Source organism: Rutidosis leptorrhynchoides, chromosome 11, assembly GCF_046630445.1.
Source record: "Rutidosis leptorrhynchoides isolate AG116_Rl617_1_P2 chromosome 11, CSIRO_AGI_Rlap_v1, whole genome shotgun sequence".
Classification (NCBI taxonomy): Eukaryota; Viridiplantae; Streptophyta; class Magnoliopsida; order Asterales; family Asteraceae; genus Rutidosis; species Rutidosis leptorrhynchoides.
Window position 1 is genome coordinate 236,011,683 of NC_092343.1, and position 19,494 is coordinate 236,031,176.

The window sequence follows — 19,494 nt, forward strand, 5'->3', positions numbered from 1 at the left end:
GATGAGTCCTGCATAAACAAGTAATTATGGTTAGAATATTGCAAGGGCATATATACGAAAGCAGAGGTAGTGTGATGCATAATTTTAAATCAAGGTACCTGCAAGGTAGACACAAAGCCTTTGCCCTTAGAGGCAGCATAGTCCACAAGTGATTGCAGAGCAGTCACAGGAGCAGGCACTGTTGGTACTTGTGCAGAAGAAGAAGAAACTGGGGGGATAGTAAACTGAGAGGGAGGAGTGTGAACTCCAGCATCGCCCTCAGACAAAAAGTCATCCGCCTTGGGGGAAGTAAAGGTGTATTCAGGAACAGACTTCTCACCTTCACTTTCTAAATTTTTTACCGGCGTCCGTTCTCCGCCACTAACAACCTTCTCCCCCTCATCCTCAGATTCTGGTAAAATTACTAACGCAAAAAGGTTAGTGTCACGAAAGCAAGTATATCAACCTGTATGGGAGGTATTGTAAAGCAAAAAAGAAGACATACTTCGTCGACGTTTGTTTTGTGGGTTTTCTTCAATACTCTGGCTCTTCTTTTTGCCTATGAGCTTTCTCCTTGTTTTCTTAAGGGTAGGATCAAGGGGCTTCAAGTCCCTAATAATATCAACAGATTCAGAAGTCTCTTGATTTGTAGTGGTGGTGGTGTTGTCTGCTCCAGTAGTGGTGGTGTTAGTTTCGGTGTCGCTGTCCGTGCTGCTGCTGACAACGATTTCTTTTTGCTTATCAGTCTCCACAGACTCTGTAGCAGCAGCATCACTAGTGCCAGCACCACCAGTAGCAACTTTCGCAGCTGCAGCATCAGCATCAGCTTTAGCTTTGGCTGCAACTTTTTCAGCTTCCAACTCTTCCGGTGTTTTCTTCCGGGCAGTAATCTCCAAGGCAGCAAGATCAAAAGAACGAACAACATTACGTACAAACATCTCTGGTTTACCTACAGATAGCAAATAAACAATAATAATATAAGCAAACAGGAAAAAGCATTAATAAGCATATGATAAGAGGGTTATCTCATGTCCTACCCTCTTCACTCTTATTTTTGAGCACTGGCACACTATCAGTCGGCCATTCTTGGCTTACTTTGCAAAGCACAAGCACTCCCTCGTGATTCTCATAAGATTTGGGAGGAATCTTAAGCTCTTTCAAGCTATCAACAAGACGTTGTTCATTATCAGAAAGCTTCATCGCCTTTCCGGCACCAGGTTCAACCTTCCCCCACTTTCGGAGGACAACATAGTCCTTTGGGATTACAGTTTCGTCCACAAAGAAGAAGGGATTCTTCCAATCCTTCAAATTTGACACCGGGTTAAGACCAACAAATTGCATACCCTTCTTGTTCTCAACAGTGAGCCAGCATTTGCTAATACTACGAATTCGAAAGAGGGCGTTAAACACCTTGACTTGAGGTTCAATCCCGTTAGCATTGCAAAACATTTCAAACAGAATAATTTTTTGAATGCCATGTGGATGTATTTGGCTAAGACATGCAGGGTAATGGCTCAGAACGTCAAGCAAAAACTTCGTGGGCGGAACGCGGAGATTACCATGGGTAATCTGTAAAGTATATAAAGAAATTTTTCCCTTTGGAGGACGGTCGGCGGTTTGTCCTTTAATGAGAAGAATTGGGTGAAATTGATGAAGATGCTGATAATTGGCAACTAGCCAATCAAGGTATGTCTGTGTAAGTGATGAAGGTGTTGTAGTTACTTCTGTAAGGGTAGCTGTAACGACCCGGAAATTTCCGATCAAATTTAAACCTTAAACTCTACATGTTTCCGATACGATAAGCACTGTAATGACCCGCACTTTTTCGATCGTTCTATACTTATAAGATTAATATTTACATAAATTAAACCTTACCAACATGATAAGCAATCCAAATTGTTGAGACTTATGTTTTTGAAAAGAGTTTTACACAACGTTTGACCGTCTAGTTTGACCGGTGATATCACGAACTATATAACATATGATAATTATACGTTTGTGTATATATATGTATATATACATATTTAACATGATCTAAGGATGTTTTAATATCTCATTTTGTATTAATAACAATAAGTTATAAGTATATTTTGAAACTACTAACTTAAGTTTTCAAAACGATAACTATACGTAACGTTATTTGACATAAATACTTATGACCTATAATGTTTATACATATATCATATAAGTAATGTATTTAATCACTTTTAAGGACTTAAATACATAAAACCATATAAGTATATTCACAAAAGATAGCTATATTTGAATTCTCATTCCATTTTTCACAAGATTTCTATACGTATATCTAGAGTATATGTACTCGTATCATACCTAGCTTCTATATGTATTTACTATTAGTATATACACATCAAATCACCACCAACCAGCCCTTGTTCATGCCTTATGTATAAGGTAACTACCTTGTTCATGCCCTAGGTATAAGGTAATTACAATTTGGAAGTATGTTGACTAATTTCACAAAATAACAACATGAAATTTTGTTCTTGTCTCCCATTTTCACCACCATAAATACATGCATCCATTTTCAATTTTTGGAACATTATTTCTCTAGCTAAACACACACACTTACTAGTCTCATGTCTCTCTAAAAACTCCAGCAAAAATCCTCTCAAGAATCACCTTAAACACCACCATAAAAAGATCAAACAAAAACACTACAAAAATACAACTTTCATTTCAAGTTCATGTCTTAAGTTGCTTCCAATCTTTCATCCACTTCCATCACCCTTTTGATTCTAGCTTCTTACTCCTCTTTTACAGCAACCTTATCCAAGGAACTTGAGGTAGAATCTATGTTCATAACCTTATTCGATTCATATATATATAGCTATCTTATTTTGTGGTATAAAAGTTTAACAACAAGAACATAGTTTGAATGTTTTCAAACTTGTTTGCAAACTAAATAGATCCTTCTAACTTAACTTTTAAAATACTTCAAGACCTGTAATATAACTTATGTATATGCTAATTTAACAAGGTATAACTTGGTTTTTCAAAGAATACCTTAAAAACTGTTTTTACGACGTCGGAGTGCCACCAGGGACTGTTTTGGGTTGGATAATTAAAAACTATCTTAAACTTTGAATTGGAGGTTTATGTTCTGGAAAAATGATTTTTACTATGAATATGATAACACATAAAAATTTCATGATTTAATTCAAAGTATATGTATTTTTAGAAAAATAATCATTTAAGGTTGTTTACATAAAGGAAAATGTTTAACTTCATAAGTTTCACTAAAGTTTCACCTATGCCGTGTGATTTTGAATATAAAACAAGGTATTTTCAGTTCATAGTCTTAAAGAAGAACTCGATCCAAGGAGATGGCAATTTGAATCAACGAAAACGGATTTGTAACGAAGAAACTATGACCGAAACAAAATTGGTTATCCAAGGCTTGTTTAACTTCGGGATTAATTGGGAAAAATTTATATAAATCACATATTTCTAAGATAACATGATATTTTATATATATGTACTCATAATTCAATTTTATATGGTTCAGGATCATCCGTAAACAACACGAGAAGATTAATCATAAGATCCCATGTTTGTACGCAACACGTCATTTGACAACACCGGTACTTTGTGTACGCAACACGTCATTTGACAACACCGGTACCGTGGGTCAAGATTAATCTCGACCAATACATATACGATGGGGTTTTATTTATTTCGTTGGGGGTTTTATCTATTTCATTGCGGGTATATTAAACATCTACAAATGAACCATTAAAATTGAATTACTAACAACGAAATGCTAACTACGGACTAAGGAATTATTCAAAGTATTAAAAGTATAACAAGTATATATATGAGACGTTTGTTTAAAAAGAAAAGGTATTGATATATTATATATGGATAGGTTCGTGATATCAACCGGAAGACCAAGTCAAAATATATATATATCTTCAAGACGAAAGTGAGTATATAGTCCCTTTTAAACTTTAAATATTTTGGGCTGAGAATACATGCGCTGTTTTTATAAATGATTTACATTATGGACACAAGTAACTGAAAAATATATTCTACGTTGAGTTGTACCACTGGCATACTTCCCTGTAGCTTGGTAACTAATATTTACAGCGGTATTGTAAACGCGAATCCTGTTGATAGATCTATCGGGCCTGACAACCCCAACCGGACTGGACGACCAGCATTCAACGGTTGCACAGTACTTCGTTTCGTGACTACACTTTGGTACAGTGTAGTAAGATTTCATATTAAAGGGAATATGCGACGTGATTAATTGTTAAGTATGGTTACCAAGTGCTCAACCACTTAGAATATTTTTGTTAAACTGTTTATATACGAAATCTTGTGGTCTATATATATATATATATATTGCTGCCGGCACTAAACCTATATCTCACCAACTTTATGTTGACGTTTTAAAGCATGTTATTCTCAGGTACGAATTAAGTCTTCCGCTGTGCATTTGCTCATATTAAGGATACTAGTTGGGACCATTTAAGCCATGATACAAGAACGTTGCATTCGAGTCATTGAAGATCATTAAAGACTATTATTAAGTAAATGACAGATTAGGTCATTTGGATATTGTGAAATGTTAGACGAACATATTAATTTTTGATGTAAAGATAGATTGTCCTTTAAGTATAAATGCAACGTTTGTAAAGTGTATCATATAGAGGTCAAGTACCTCGCGATGTTATCAACTGTTGTAACTCGTTTGTAATCAAAATGGACATCGTCCAGATGATTAGTTTCGGATTCTTACAGTTGGTATCAGAGCGTTGGTCTTAGCGAACCAGGTCACCCATTAGTGTGTCTAACTGGTAGTTGTTAGGATACATTAGTGAGACTGGACTTTGACCGCGTCTTCCTGTTAAAAAGTTTTGCTTATCATTTCTAGTCGGAAACCATCTGCTTATCATCCTTAGGGAGTTGTCTGCTTATCATTCTTAAGTCTAGACACGTCTTATTGCATTTAAGTGCATCGATAGTGTATAGACAAAATTCATATCCTAGCGTATCTGTTACTATAGAAATTGCCTGACGTATTTCAAAGATTCCCCGTAATTCACGGGATTTTGGTATTATAAATACATATGCAAATTATGTATTGAAAAGTACCAAACCCAACTCCTATAATCTATTCCAAACCAAAAATTTATTTCTCCGACCATACAAGATGAATTCTTCATCCAGTTCAAATTCCTCCGACTTCGATAGCTACGCCGATATGGATTTCCATTCGAGCTCCGAGAACAGCATCACTGGAATGGATCAACCAATTTCCCATCATCTATTCTGGATGAATTGGGGATGGGTTCGTAATATACTAAATTTCTGGAGGCAAGAAGAAGGTGATCCATTCCATCCACCAAATTGTCCTCTTAACGATGAACCTGAAGCACTTACCGGCGAACCCATTCGAAACACCATTTTCTCGCTCATTTCTAGAGTATCTCGTCATGATTACCTACTATCCCATATTTCAAATCTTGTTCATTCGCTCGTTCCAACCGTCAATCATCCCGGTATAATAGAAGAAGTCAATGAACTCCGTGCTCGGGTAGTGGTTTTGGAGAATATGGTGCGAAGGTTACAAACACCAACAGCAGCACCAGCAGCATAATCCGTACTATCATCGTTAACGCCGACAGTACCTTTATCACCCCAATCACAACCGCGTCTTAAATCCCAACATCACAATCTGTGCCTCGAATATCAACATCACACGACTCAATATCTGTACTTCGAGTATGATCTTCGATCTATATATCGTTCTACATCGATTATCTTCGCTTTACGTATCGTATGACGATTATGTAATTTCTAAAGTCTTAGAGATTATGTAATCTAGAATTAACGATAAATCAAATGAGTTTAATATTCTATTGACTCATTAAATTCATAATTACATCCGGAAAAAAAAAATATATATGCAAGTATATTTTCACAAAGATTGTAATTAAAAATTCTTTCGTACAAACTATTAATGATGAAAATATTTTAACGGGTGGGTGGTACCCGAGGAATATTTAGAATTCACATTAATAAGTTACACTGTACATTCTTCAAATCTGATTCAACAATCATTCACTATCCGATATACGTATCCGTTCACCACAGAATAACCATTTCTATTCAAACTTCATATTTAGATTTTGACCTATCAGAATCCAACAAGTGGCATAACGAAGAAAACATTGGACAAAAATAAAAAGTGTTAGAAACAAACGAATTAATTAATTGAAATTGTGATAGAATTACACGCTAACTGTTCCGGCTAACTGTTCCCAGCTAACTAATTAACATTTAATTTTTTGCAATTTACATTCTCGCAATTTTATTTATTTACATTTAATTTCCGCACTGTACATACTCTCGGGACACATGTACGCAATACGTCGGATTAATTCTGAGACAACATGGTGCATGGGTTATGATATATATTTATTTATTTTACGCACTTTAAATAACGGGACACGTATGCAAGGTTTCGATTTATCATATTGACCCATCTATATATATATTTCGGAACAACCGTAGACACTCTATATGTGAAGGTGGAAGTTGGCTATACAGGGTCGGAGTTGATTCCAAAATATATATATACTTTGAGTTGTGATCGACACCGAGACCGGTACACGGGTCACGATACGTATTATTTAATTAGAATATTATATATTAAGTTATATATGAATATATTGGACCATTGGACAACCGGACTATTAGACTGCTAACTTTGGACAATTAAAATGAGTTAAAACGCTGATTATAACCTATGAAATTAAACAATTCTTCAAGTTTGCCACTTGATTCTATTTTAAACCTCATTTGTATCTTGACGATTATAATTCGCATTCACAACTTTTCATGATTCTTGAAAACACATCGATCGAGAAGTTGAACCAGCCGCACCTCGTTTGCAGAAGAAAAGATTTACGCACCTGAAAACCCTCGAATCCAAATTCAGAGTTTAACGCATACCGTGTTGAATTCTTTGCCATTTATTAGCAAAAACAATTCTGCAATTCCTTTTTAAGAAGCTAATTTCGTCACAGCTCCACTTCGACTTCTCAGTAAAGACTACTCCTACTATAACCTCGAAATTTATACCTTGTTCTTTTGCCGTTACCACTGGAGAACCTTTTATATTCCATAACGTCATCAGCAGATGTACCAGCAGCTCGGCATTCCTTTGGTGGAATCCGCAACTCGTATTTTGAAAATCTTGCAGAACTTCTCCAGCTATACTTATGATATTACCTCTAAGAAATTTCATACTTCGAATATGAAGTTTTCGAAAAACACCCTGAACTGTGAAGTAGTTCTTGGAATGCTGATGAAGCAGCAAAAATCATAAACGACTTTAACAGTCAAAAGTTTGATGATAAAGAATAGTAAGGTGGTAAAGCTGAGAAAAAGAGAAGGTTTGGAACTGGAAAACGGATTGAGCAAAGTATGAAGGAAGCCGTGAACAAATCATGAAAACAGAACCTGTCTTCAAAGGATCCAAATGATCCAGTGCCTGCTGAAACCGTTAGTAAGAACTCTACTCATTATTCTAAACTTTTCAAGATGATATTCTTCATCATCATCTTATCTTAAATATTATAAGATATCTTCATATCTTTCGTTATATATATTCTCCATATTTCTGGAGATATTTTCACAACTAATCATATCTGCGATCATTTATCTCTCCGTAATATCTGCGTTACAATATAAAAGAAGCTGTGTTAGTTTCTAAATTCTGAAACCTTCAAGTTTAAAATAGGAATGTTTTGAAGTAGTGTTAGGAATTGATGCATGAATTAGTATAATATAATGAAACTTGATCAACTTCATTATACTACAGTAAGTCATGTTAAGTTTCTAATGGAATGTGATGATTCACAGTACCATCATCATGTGCCATGTTACACGGCTCTTACATTCTATTCAATCTTCAACCATATTAGAACATATCACCCTGATAGATCTAATTTTCCAAAATATTCTAGTAATTTGACAAATCAAAATCATGCCATTACCATTTCTTTTTGAGAACATTAGCTATGTTTATTCCAAATCTTATTCCGGACCATTGCTCGCTTGGTTTGAGGACGGGAAGAAGAAACGAAGGGACAAAAGCCCCACAATAGAAATTGGGGTAAAAATCACAGCAAATAGGAGGAGATATTAACTGTGGATGACAATGATTATATAAGACAGAAGCAGGAGCATCAAAGTATAAGGGAAGATATAAAACCCAACAACCACCCAGAAACTACAAACCGTGTATATCAATACGTATTGCAACGTAAAGACACGGGAGAATTAAAAACATTATAATTCCAAGGAAAGGATAAAAGAGAATAAATTCTTCTGGCGATAGATGAAAGAGAAGAATAAAAGATATGAAGGTTAGAACTATAACAAGGATTAGAATGGGATGGAGCATAGTGATGAATGTCTTAAAGTAGGAATAAAGAGAGAGAATAGAAGATGTGGGATATGGAAATAAGGAAACGAAAGGGGTAGACTTATAGTGGAAGATCCGACAGAGAAATCAAAACAGATTGCCATATTAAATTAAAGAAGATTCTGATCCCTAAAGAGCCAGATCTTGTTACATAAGATTTTCTTTAAATCCCTTAAAATTCTGGAAGTCAATCCTAATCATGTCATCTGTTAAAACAATTCCATATTCACTCATTTCATTCTTTTGTGATAGCTTCACTCGTACGCTTCACATAATCGAACCGTTTTATCTAAATCTCTCAATAATGATAAAACTTCATTATTACCTCATATTCATCATGAAAACATTCTTATTGTTATTTATGACAACCTCTATCAAATTTCGGGGACGAAATTTCTTTAACGGGTGGGTACTGTAACGACCCGGAAATTTCCGATCAAATTTAAACCTTAAACTCTACATGTTTCCGATACGATAAGCACTGTAATGACCCGCACTTTTTCGATCGTTCTATACTTATAAGATTAATATTTACATAAATTAAACCTTACCAACATTATAAGCAATCCAAATTGTTGAGACTTATGTTTTTGAAAAGAGTTTTACACAACGTTTGACCGTCTAGTTTGACCGGTGATATCACGAACTATATAACATATGATAATTATACGTTTGTGTATATATATGTATATATACATATTTAACATGATCTAAGGATGTTTTAATATCTCATTTTGTATTAATAACAATAAGTTATAAGTATATTTTGAAACTACTAACTTAAGTTTTCAAAACGATAACTATACGTAACGTTATTTGACATAAATACTTATGACCTATAATGTTTATACATATATCATATAAGTAATGTATTTAATCACTTTTAAGGACTTAAATACATAAAACCATATAAGTATATTCACAAAAGATAGCTATATTTGAATTCTCATTCCATTTTTCACAAGATTTCTATACGTATATCTAGAGTATATGTACTCGTATCATACCTAGCTTCTATATGTATTTACTATTAGTATATACACATCAAATCACCACCAACCAGCCCTTGTTCATGCCTTATGTATAAGGTAACTACCTTGTTCATGCCCTAGGTATAAGGTAATTACAATTTGGAAGTATGTTGACTAATTTCACAAAATAACAACATGAAATTTTGTTCTTGTCTCCCATTTTCACCACCATAAATACATGCATCCATTTTCAATTTTTGGAACATTATTTCTCTAGCTAAACACACACACTTACTAGTCTCATGTCTCTCTAAAAACTCCAGCAAAAATCCTCTCAAGAATCACCTTAAACACCACCATAAAAAGATCAAACAAAAACACTACAAAAATACAACTTTCATTTCAAGTTCATGTCTTAAGTTGCTTCCAATCTTTCATCCACTTCCATCACCCTTTTGATTCTAGCTTCTTACTCCTCTTTTACAGCAACCTTATCCAAGGAACTTGAGGTAGAATCTATGTTCATAACCTTATTCGATTCATATATATATAGCTATCTTATTTTGTGGTATAAAAGTTTAACAACAAGAACATAGTTTGAATGTTTTCAAACTTGTTTGCAAACTAAATAGATCCTTCTAACTTAACTTTTAAAATACTTCAAGACCTGTAATATAACTTATGTATATGCTAATTTAACAAGGTATAACTTGGTTTTTCAAAGAATACCTTAAAAACTGTTTTTACGACGTCGGAGTGCCACCAGGGACTGTTTTGGGTTGGATAATTAAAAACTATCTTAAACTTTGAATTGGAGGTTTATGTTCTGGAAAAATGATTTTTACTATGAATATGATAACACATAAAAATTTCATGATTTAATTCAAAGTATATGTATTTTTAGAAAAATAATCATTTAAGGTTGTTTACATAAAGGAAAATGTTTAACTTCATAAGTTTCACTAAAGTTTCACCTATGCCGTGTGATTTTGAATATAAAACAAGGTATTTTCAGTTCATAGTCTTAAATAAGAACTCGATCCAAGGAGATGGCAATTTGAATCAACGAAAACGGATTTGTAACGAAGAAACTATGACCGAAACAAAATTGGTTATCCAAGGCTTGTTTAACTTCGGGATTAATTGGGAAAAATTTATATAAATCACATATTTCTAAGATAACATGATATTTTATATATATGTACTCATAATTCAATTTTATATGGTTCAGGATCATCCGTAAACAACACGAGAAGATTAATCATAAGATCCCATGTTTGTACGCAACACGTCATTTGACAACACCGGTACTTTGTGTACGCAACACGTCATTTGACAACACCGGTACCGTGGGTCAAGATTAATCTCGACCAATACATATACGATGGGGTTTTATTTATTTCGTTGGGGGTTTTATCTATTTCATTGCGGGTATATTAAACATCTACAAATGAACCATTAAAATTGAATTACTAACAACGAAATGCTAACTACGGACTAAGGAATTATTCAAAGTATTAAAAGTATAACAAGTATATATATGAGACGTTTGTTTAAAAAGAAAAGGTATTGATATATTATATATGGATAGGTTCGTGATATCAACCGGAAGACCAAGTCAAAATATATATATATCTTCAAGACGAAAGTGAGTATATAGTCCCTTTTAAACTTTAAATATTTTGGGCTGAGAATACATGCGCTGTTTTTATAAATGATTTACATTATGGACATAAGTAACTGAAAAATATATTCTACGTTGAGTTGTACCACTGGCATACTTCCCTGTAGCTTGGTAACTAATATTTACAGCGGTATTGTAAACGCGAATCCTGTTGATAGATCTATCGGGCCTGACAACCCCAACCGGACTGGACGACCAGTATTCAACGGTTGCACAGTACTTCGTTTCGTGACTACACTTTGGTACAGTGTAGTAAGATTTCATATTAAAGGGAATATGCGACGTGATTAATTGTTAAGTATGGTTACCAAGTGCTCAACCACTTAGAATATTTTTGTTAAACTGTTTATATACGAAATCTTGTGGTCTATATATATATATATTGCTGCCGGCACTAAACCTATATCTCACCAACTTTATGTTGACGTTTTAAAGCATGTTATTCTCAGGTACGAATTAAGTCTTCCGCTGTGCATTTGCTCATATTAAGGATACTAGTTGGGACCATTTAAGCCATGATACAAGAACGTTGCATTCGAGTCATTGAAGATCATTAAAGACTATTATTAAGTAAATGACAGATTAGGTCATTTGGATATTGTGAAATGTTAGACGAACATATTAATTTTTGATGTAAAGATAGATTGTCCTTTAAGTATAAATGCAACGTTTGTAAAGTGTATCATATAGAGGTCAAGTACCTCGCGATGTTATCAACTGTTGTAACTCGTTTGTAATCAAAATGGACATCGTCCGGATGATTAGTTTCGGATTCTTACAGTAGCAGGAGTTGATGTTGAAGGCTCGGTTTGCTCCTCTACATGTTCTACGCTGTGCTCTCGGCCAGTACTCTCAGGAGAGGAGGCAGACATGATATAACAATAAAAGTATAAACAAACAAAAATTGCAGAAAGGGAGCAGTTACTGACCTTGAATGGTGAAAAACCTTAAAAAGTTGAAGAATGCGATGGAGATTTTAGGGAGAAAAGTGAGTTTTGAATCTAGGTAAAGGTAAAAAGTGAAGGCAAACGGGTTATGGTGGTTTTTATAGCGCCACTTCAATACAATTTCCACGGACAGGATTAAGACACGTGTATGGGTAATTTTAATCGTGGGGTCCAACGCTTGCACTTTTACAGTTAACAAGGCGCGTGAGGCATATTGACCACTAAACAGCAATGATTACAAATTCAGAAATTTCGTCTACATTTAATACTGGGTACATCTTTTCCAATGCAAGAAGGGGTAATGCAAAGATTGTTTTGAAGGGATTATTCAGAGTTTAAACACTTAATCATTTTTCAAATGCTTAAGTCCTTAAACTGGGGGGACTTAATGGTGTATCCTATCGTATACACGCATAAAAGGCACAGTTATCGCATGAAATCAGCATCAGAAGGGCTAAAATGAGACGACCCGACCCAATCCATAGGGACGAATACAATAACATATGATAACATTGCGAGGTACCTGACCTCTATATGATACATTTTACAAACGTTGCATTTATTCTTAAAAGGCAATCTATCATTACATCAAAAGTTGACATGTTCGTCTAACATTTCATAATATCCAAATGACCTAATTTGTCATTTACTTAGTAATAGTCTCTAATGATCTTCAATGACTCGAATGCAACGTTCTTGAATCCTGGCTTAAATGGTCCCAAATAGTATCCTTAATATGAGCTAATGCACAGCGGAAGATTTCTTTCAAACCTGAGAATAAACATGCTTTAAAAAGTCAACAAAATTGTTGGTGAGTTATAGGTTTAGTTTCTATATAACAATCATAACATTTAATAAGCCACAAGATTTCATTTAATTAAATGCGCAGGATCATTACAACTGCAAAAATCATTCATACGATGAGTCGCCTGGTAACCGACCTTAACATAGAGCGCTTAAGATATCTGGCATCATACATTCCACTATTCAAATGTATGACAAGGACCCTTCGAAGTACTAAAGCATTTCCACTATTCGAAAATGGGGGTGGTTGGTGCCCGTAGATCTACCTTTAGGATTCGCGTCAATTAGTGTTTTTCACTAATTATTAGATTACCAAGCATAATAATAATAAGTACAGATATCCGGTATAACAAAACAATCGTAGAATGTAGTTTCATGAACTTGTGCTTATTTTGTAAAACATTTATAAATTTGCATGTATTCTCATCCCAAAATAATTTAGATAGTAAAAATGGGACTATAACTCACTTGTGATGATTTCCGAAAAGATGGTAATAAGACTTGGCCTTTGACAAATTCACGAACCTAATAATAATATTCTTGTGTCAAGATATATATATAATTAATATTCCATACTAATGATACTTGTGATAATTTTAATTGTCCTTTGTTAGTAGTCCAACAGTCCGATAGTCCAATAGTCCGATAGTCCAACAGTATAAATATATATATAAATATAAATGCGTATATTGTGTTAGAATTCACTAACACTATAATATATTGTCTTAATATAGTAAGACACATAATATGTATATTGTCTGAAGCAATCCGCGACCCATTGTATACATGTCTCAGGCTCGATCACAACTCAAAGTATATATATTATGTTGGAATCCACTTCGACCCACAGCTAACTCGCAATTACTGCCAATGGTGTCTTATATTTCGTTCCAAATAATATATATAGAAGAAGTCAAAATGATATGTCAAAACGCTGTATACGGATCCACGGTGATCAAGTCATATATATATATGGTGCCTTACGATCTTTATTAAGACTATAATATATTGTCGTAGAACTTAATCACGACTATTATAAATTGTATTTCCATAAGCTCGGGAACAAGACATGTATAAATACATGTAGGATACAAGGTAAGTTAGCTAGGATAAGGTTAGCATCCATTTTTATTAATCAAAACCGTGGCTAAAAACAAGCAAAAATATCCAATTTTATTTTACCCATAATTTATTCGTTACAAATCCGTTTTGAGTGATTCGACTTGCCATAGTTTTGTATCAAAAAGTTATTTACTAATCTAAACAGAAAAACAATATGTTTATAGTCGAAAATACAGTTTAGGTGACAAATACAAGAAGATAGTCATATCCATCGTAAGAACGACATCTTGATGACTCTTTTGAAAAACATACTTCCAATTAGAGTTTAACCATGGATTTTGGATATATTTCATATCCATATAAAATAAGATTTTTCACCAAAGGAATTCTTTTAATTCAAAGTTTAAGATAGGTTTTTAAAATTAAACCCAAAACAGCCCCCGATGATCTATGACGGCGTATGTTCAGTTTTAAGGTGTTCTTTGTGTTTACAAGTTTTATATCCTTATGTTAGCTTGACATACTGTCATAATACATGTGTTGAAGTATTTTAAAAGTCAAGTTAGAAGGATTAATTTTGTTTGCGAACAAGTTTAGAAATGATCTAAACTATGTTCTTGTTGTTATTAGTTATATACTCAAAATAAGATAGCTTTATGAATATGAATCGAATAAGATTATGAATAAGGTGACTACCTCAAATCAAATGAAAAAAGTTGCTGAGATAGAAGTGATGTTCTTGATCTTCAAAGAGTTTTTGAAATGGGTTCAAAAGATTGAAAGTATAGACTTGAAATGGATGATCTTCATGAAGTGTTTTTGGTTGGTTTTTCTTATGATGATTCTAACTTAGTTTTTGATTCTAAAACTTGCTGAATTGTTTTGTGTTCTTGAGAGAGTGTTTATGTGTGTTTTTAGTTAGAAAAATGTGAAGTGGAAATGAAAATGGAATGGATGTATAAGTAGTGAAGGTTACTTGAGGTTAAGGTAAGTGAATAGGATCCTTATGTTGAATTTTAGCTAAATGGTTAATACTAGTTGTCACTTCATGGCTCCACATTGTCTTGTGACTCATAGGGCTGCTAAGGAGATAATAATTGGTATTTCCTATTGGTATATACTCATAGTTTTTAAGTATGGAAGCTGGGTATGATACGGGTGTAAATACCGAATGAATACGAATAGAATTTTTGATGGAATTGAATGAGATTATGAGTATAGCTATCTTTGTTGAGTATAAGTATATTAGTATATATGTACTTAAGTCCTTTAAAAGTGTATTAATTCATATTAATACAATACATATATATACATTTTAATTTAGAAGTTATTACAACGTTAATCGTTATATATATGTATATAGTCTTGAAGTCTTTAAGTTAGTAGTCTCATTTTATGTATATAACCAATTGTTATTATATATAATGAGATACTTAAATATCATTTTAACAAATCATAAGAGTATATATATCCATATATACATCATTATATAATTATTTCAAATTATGACGTTCGTGAATCGTCAGACAGACTGGGTGGCCAAACGTTTGTATAAAAATCATTTCAAATAACTAAGTCTTAATGAGTTTGATTGCTTAACATGTTGGAAACATTTAATCATGCAAAATATAGTTTCAAAACTTTCGAGACTCAACATTACAGATTTTTGCTTATCGTGTCGGATATATATAAAGATCAAAGTTTAAATTTGTTCGGAAATTTCCGGGTCGTCACAGTACCTACCCGTTAAAAGAAATTTCGTCCCGAAATTTGATCGAGGTCATCATGGCTAACTATAAGAATGTTTTCATGACGAATATGAGTCGATAATAGAGTTTTATCATCATTGAGTAATATTGATAAAACAATTTTTGATTATACAAAGAGTATAAGTGAAACTATCGCAAAAGAGTGGAATGAGTAAATATAGAATCGTTTTAACTGATGACGTAGTTATGATTGATATCCGGAATTCAAGGAATTTGGAAGAAATTTTCATAATAAGATTTGATTCTCCGGTAATTAAGGAGATCCAAATCTTCTTTGGTTTATCGCGATAATCTGCTTCGATTGTTCTGTCGGATATTTCCCTATAAATCCACCTTCTCCATTTCCTTACAATTCACACCTTCTATTCTTTCTTCCTCAATTTATACCTTAAAGCATTCGTTAATATGCTTCACCCTATCCTGATCCTTGATATCCTCTTAACGTTCATATCTGTCATTCTTCTTTTTAATCTGCCACCAGAAGAATCTATTTACTTTTACTATACCCTAGGGTTTATAGTGTTTCTAGTCCTCCCGTGTCTTTATATTGCTATTTGCATTGACATCTACGGTTTATAATTTACGGGCGGTTGTTGGGTTTTATATATTCCCTTATGCCTCGACGTTCCTGCTTCTGTCTTCTATAATCGCTGTCATCCACAGTTAATGCTCTCTTCTTTTTGCTGCGATTTAGACTCCAGTTTCTATTTCGGGGCTTTGTCCTTTCGTTTCTTCTTCTTGTGATTAAATAGCTCTTGTAATGGTCCAGGATTTGGAGGTATGGATTTCAGAATGAACATAGTAATTGTTCTAAGAAGGAATTTGAAAGGGTACGATATTGATTTGTCATATTACCAGAATACCCTGGAAAAGACCGAATCATCAAGAAATATTTTCTTGATATGTTTAGAGATTAGATAGAATGTAAGAGTCGTGTAAATGGTGCATGATGACGGTACTGTAAATCATCACATTCCATTAGAAACTCAACATGGATTACTGTAATATAATGACGTTGATCAAGTGTCATTATATTATACTAATTCATGCATCAGTTTCCAACACTACTTCAAAACATTCATATTTGATTTTTTTTTAGAATTTTGAAACTAACACAGTTTCTTTTTATGTTGCAGATATTACGGAGAGATAAATGATCTCAGATGAGAATAATTGTGAAAATATCTCCAGAGATATGGAGAATATTTATAGTGAGAGATACGAAGATATCTTATAATATTTAAGGTGAGATGATGATGAAAAATATCTGTCTGTGAAGGTTTAGAATAAGAAGTAAGGTATTTACTAACGAGTTCAGCAGGCACTGAATCATTTGGATTCTTTGAAGGCAGATTCAGTCCTTGTGATTTATCCACAGCCTCCTTCATACTTTGCTCAATCCGTTTTCCAGTTTCAAACCTTCTCTTTTTCTGAGCTTTACCAACACACTGTACTTCATCATCAAACTTTTGACTGTTAAAGTCGTTTACAGTTTTTGCTGCTTCATCAGCATTCTCAAGGTTAATGAATCTGAATCATTGATTATCAATCCGAGGTGTTTTCAAGAATTTTGAGCGTTGATCGCAGGATGTAACTGTCAATGGATCTAACGGTTGACGAAGAAATGTTGTAAATTTCAAAAGTAATGAATGATAGTTTCGGTGGTTTGATGTGATAATTCATCACAGAATACGAATGAATACAATTCATGAGAATCGGAATTGAAAAATGTACAGTGTAACATATTAATGTGAGATATAAATATTTCTAGGGTATTACCTACCCGTTAAAATATTTTCACAATTAACAGTTTGTACAAAAGAGTTTTAATTACAGTCTTTATGAAAATATACGTACATATATATTTTCCTTCAGATGTAATCATGGATTTAATGAGTTAATATAATATTAAACTCATTTGATTTATGGTTGGAACGAGAATGAATAATCTCCAAAACTTTAGAGATTTCATAATTGTCGCGAAATATTTCGCTAATGAAGTTATGAATCAATACATTCGTCATTACACTTGATTTATTATGAAATGGAGTTTATTGTGTTGAAGCAGTGATTAACGATTGCTAAGTCATTAACAAAGGATGTACATCATAGCATATTAGTGATATGGATTAACCAAATAGTGCATACTAGTTGAGATTCACACGTAATTGCTTAGTACGACAAGATTTATTATTGTTCCAAATCATATATATGTATATATAAAGTATACATATATAATTCTTCACGAAGAATGAGTCAATACATCTTGACTCATTATTGCTAATATTCCTTGGTATCTTTGGGGCGTATGATGTTGATACGTGGGTTGTGGATGTTGTTAGTACTATTGCTGTTGGTGATGATGCTGATGGTACTGGTGATGTTGGTTATGCTGCTGGTGCGCGTAGGTTTTGCACCATATTCTCCAGAGCCACTACTCGAGCGCGAAGCTCGTTGAATTCTTCTCTTATACCGGGATGATTGACGGTTGGAACGAGCGAATGAAGAAGATTCGAAATATGGGATAGTATGTAGTCATGACGAGATATTCTAGAAATGAGCGAGAAAATGGTGTTTCGAATAGGTTCGCCGGTAAGTGCTTCAGGTTCATCGTTAAGAGGACAATTTGGTGGATGGAATGGATCACCTTCTTCTTGCCTCCAGAGATTTAGTATATTACGAACCCATCCCCAATTCATCCAAAATAGATGATGGGAAATTGGTTGATCCATTCCGGTGACGCTGTCCTCGGAGCTCGAATGAAAATCCATATCGGCGTAGCTATCGAAGTCGGAGGAATTCGAACTGGATGAAGAATCCATCTTGTATAGTCGGAGAAATGAATTTTTGGTTTGGAATAGATTATAGAAATTGGGTTTGGTACTCTTCAATACATAATTTACATATGTATATATAATACCAAAATCCCGTGAATTACGGAGAATTTTTGAAATATGTCAAGCAATGTCTATAGTAACAGATACGCTAAGATATGAATTTTGTCTATACACTATCGATGCACTAAATGCAGTAAGACGTGTCTAGACTTAAGAATGATAAGCAGGCAGTTTCCTAAGGATGATAAACAGATGATTTCCGACTAGAAATGATAAGCAAAACTTTTGACATGTAGACACGGTCAAAGTCCAGACTCACTAATGCATCCTAACAACTACCAGTTAGACACACTAATGCAAGGCCTGGTTCGCTAAGACCAACGCTCTGATACCACATGAGACGACCCGACCCAATCCATAGGGACGAATACAATAACATATGATAACATTGCGAGGTACCTGACCTCTATATGATACATTTTACAAACGTTGCATTTATTCTTAAAAGGCAATCTATCATTACATCAAAAGTTGACATGTTCGTCTAACATTTCATAATATCCAAATGACCTAATTTGTCATTTACTTAGTAATAGTCTCTAATGATCTTCAATGACTCGAATGCAACGTTCTTGAATCCTGGCTTAAATGGTCCCAAATAGTATCCTTAATATGAGCTAATGCACAGCGGAAGATTTCTTTCAAACCTGAGAATAAACATGCTTTAAAAAGTCAACAAAATTGTTGGTGAGTTATAGGTTTAGTTTCTATATAACAATCATAACATTTAATAAGCCACAAGATTTCATTTAATTAAATGCGCAGGATCATTACAACTACAAAAATCATTCATACGATGAGTCGCCTGGTAACCGACCTTAACATAGAGCGCTTAAGATATCTGGCATCATACATTCCACTATTCAAATGTATGACAAGGACCCTTCGAAGTACTAAAGCATTTCCACTATTCGAAAATGGGG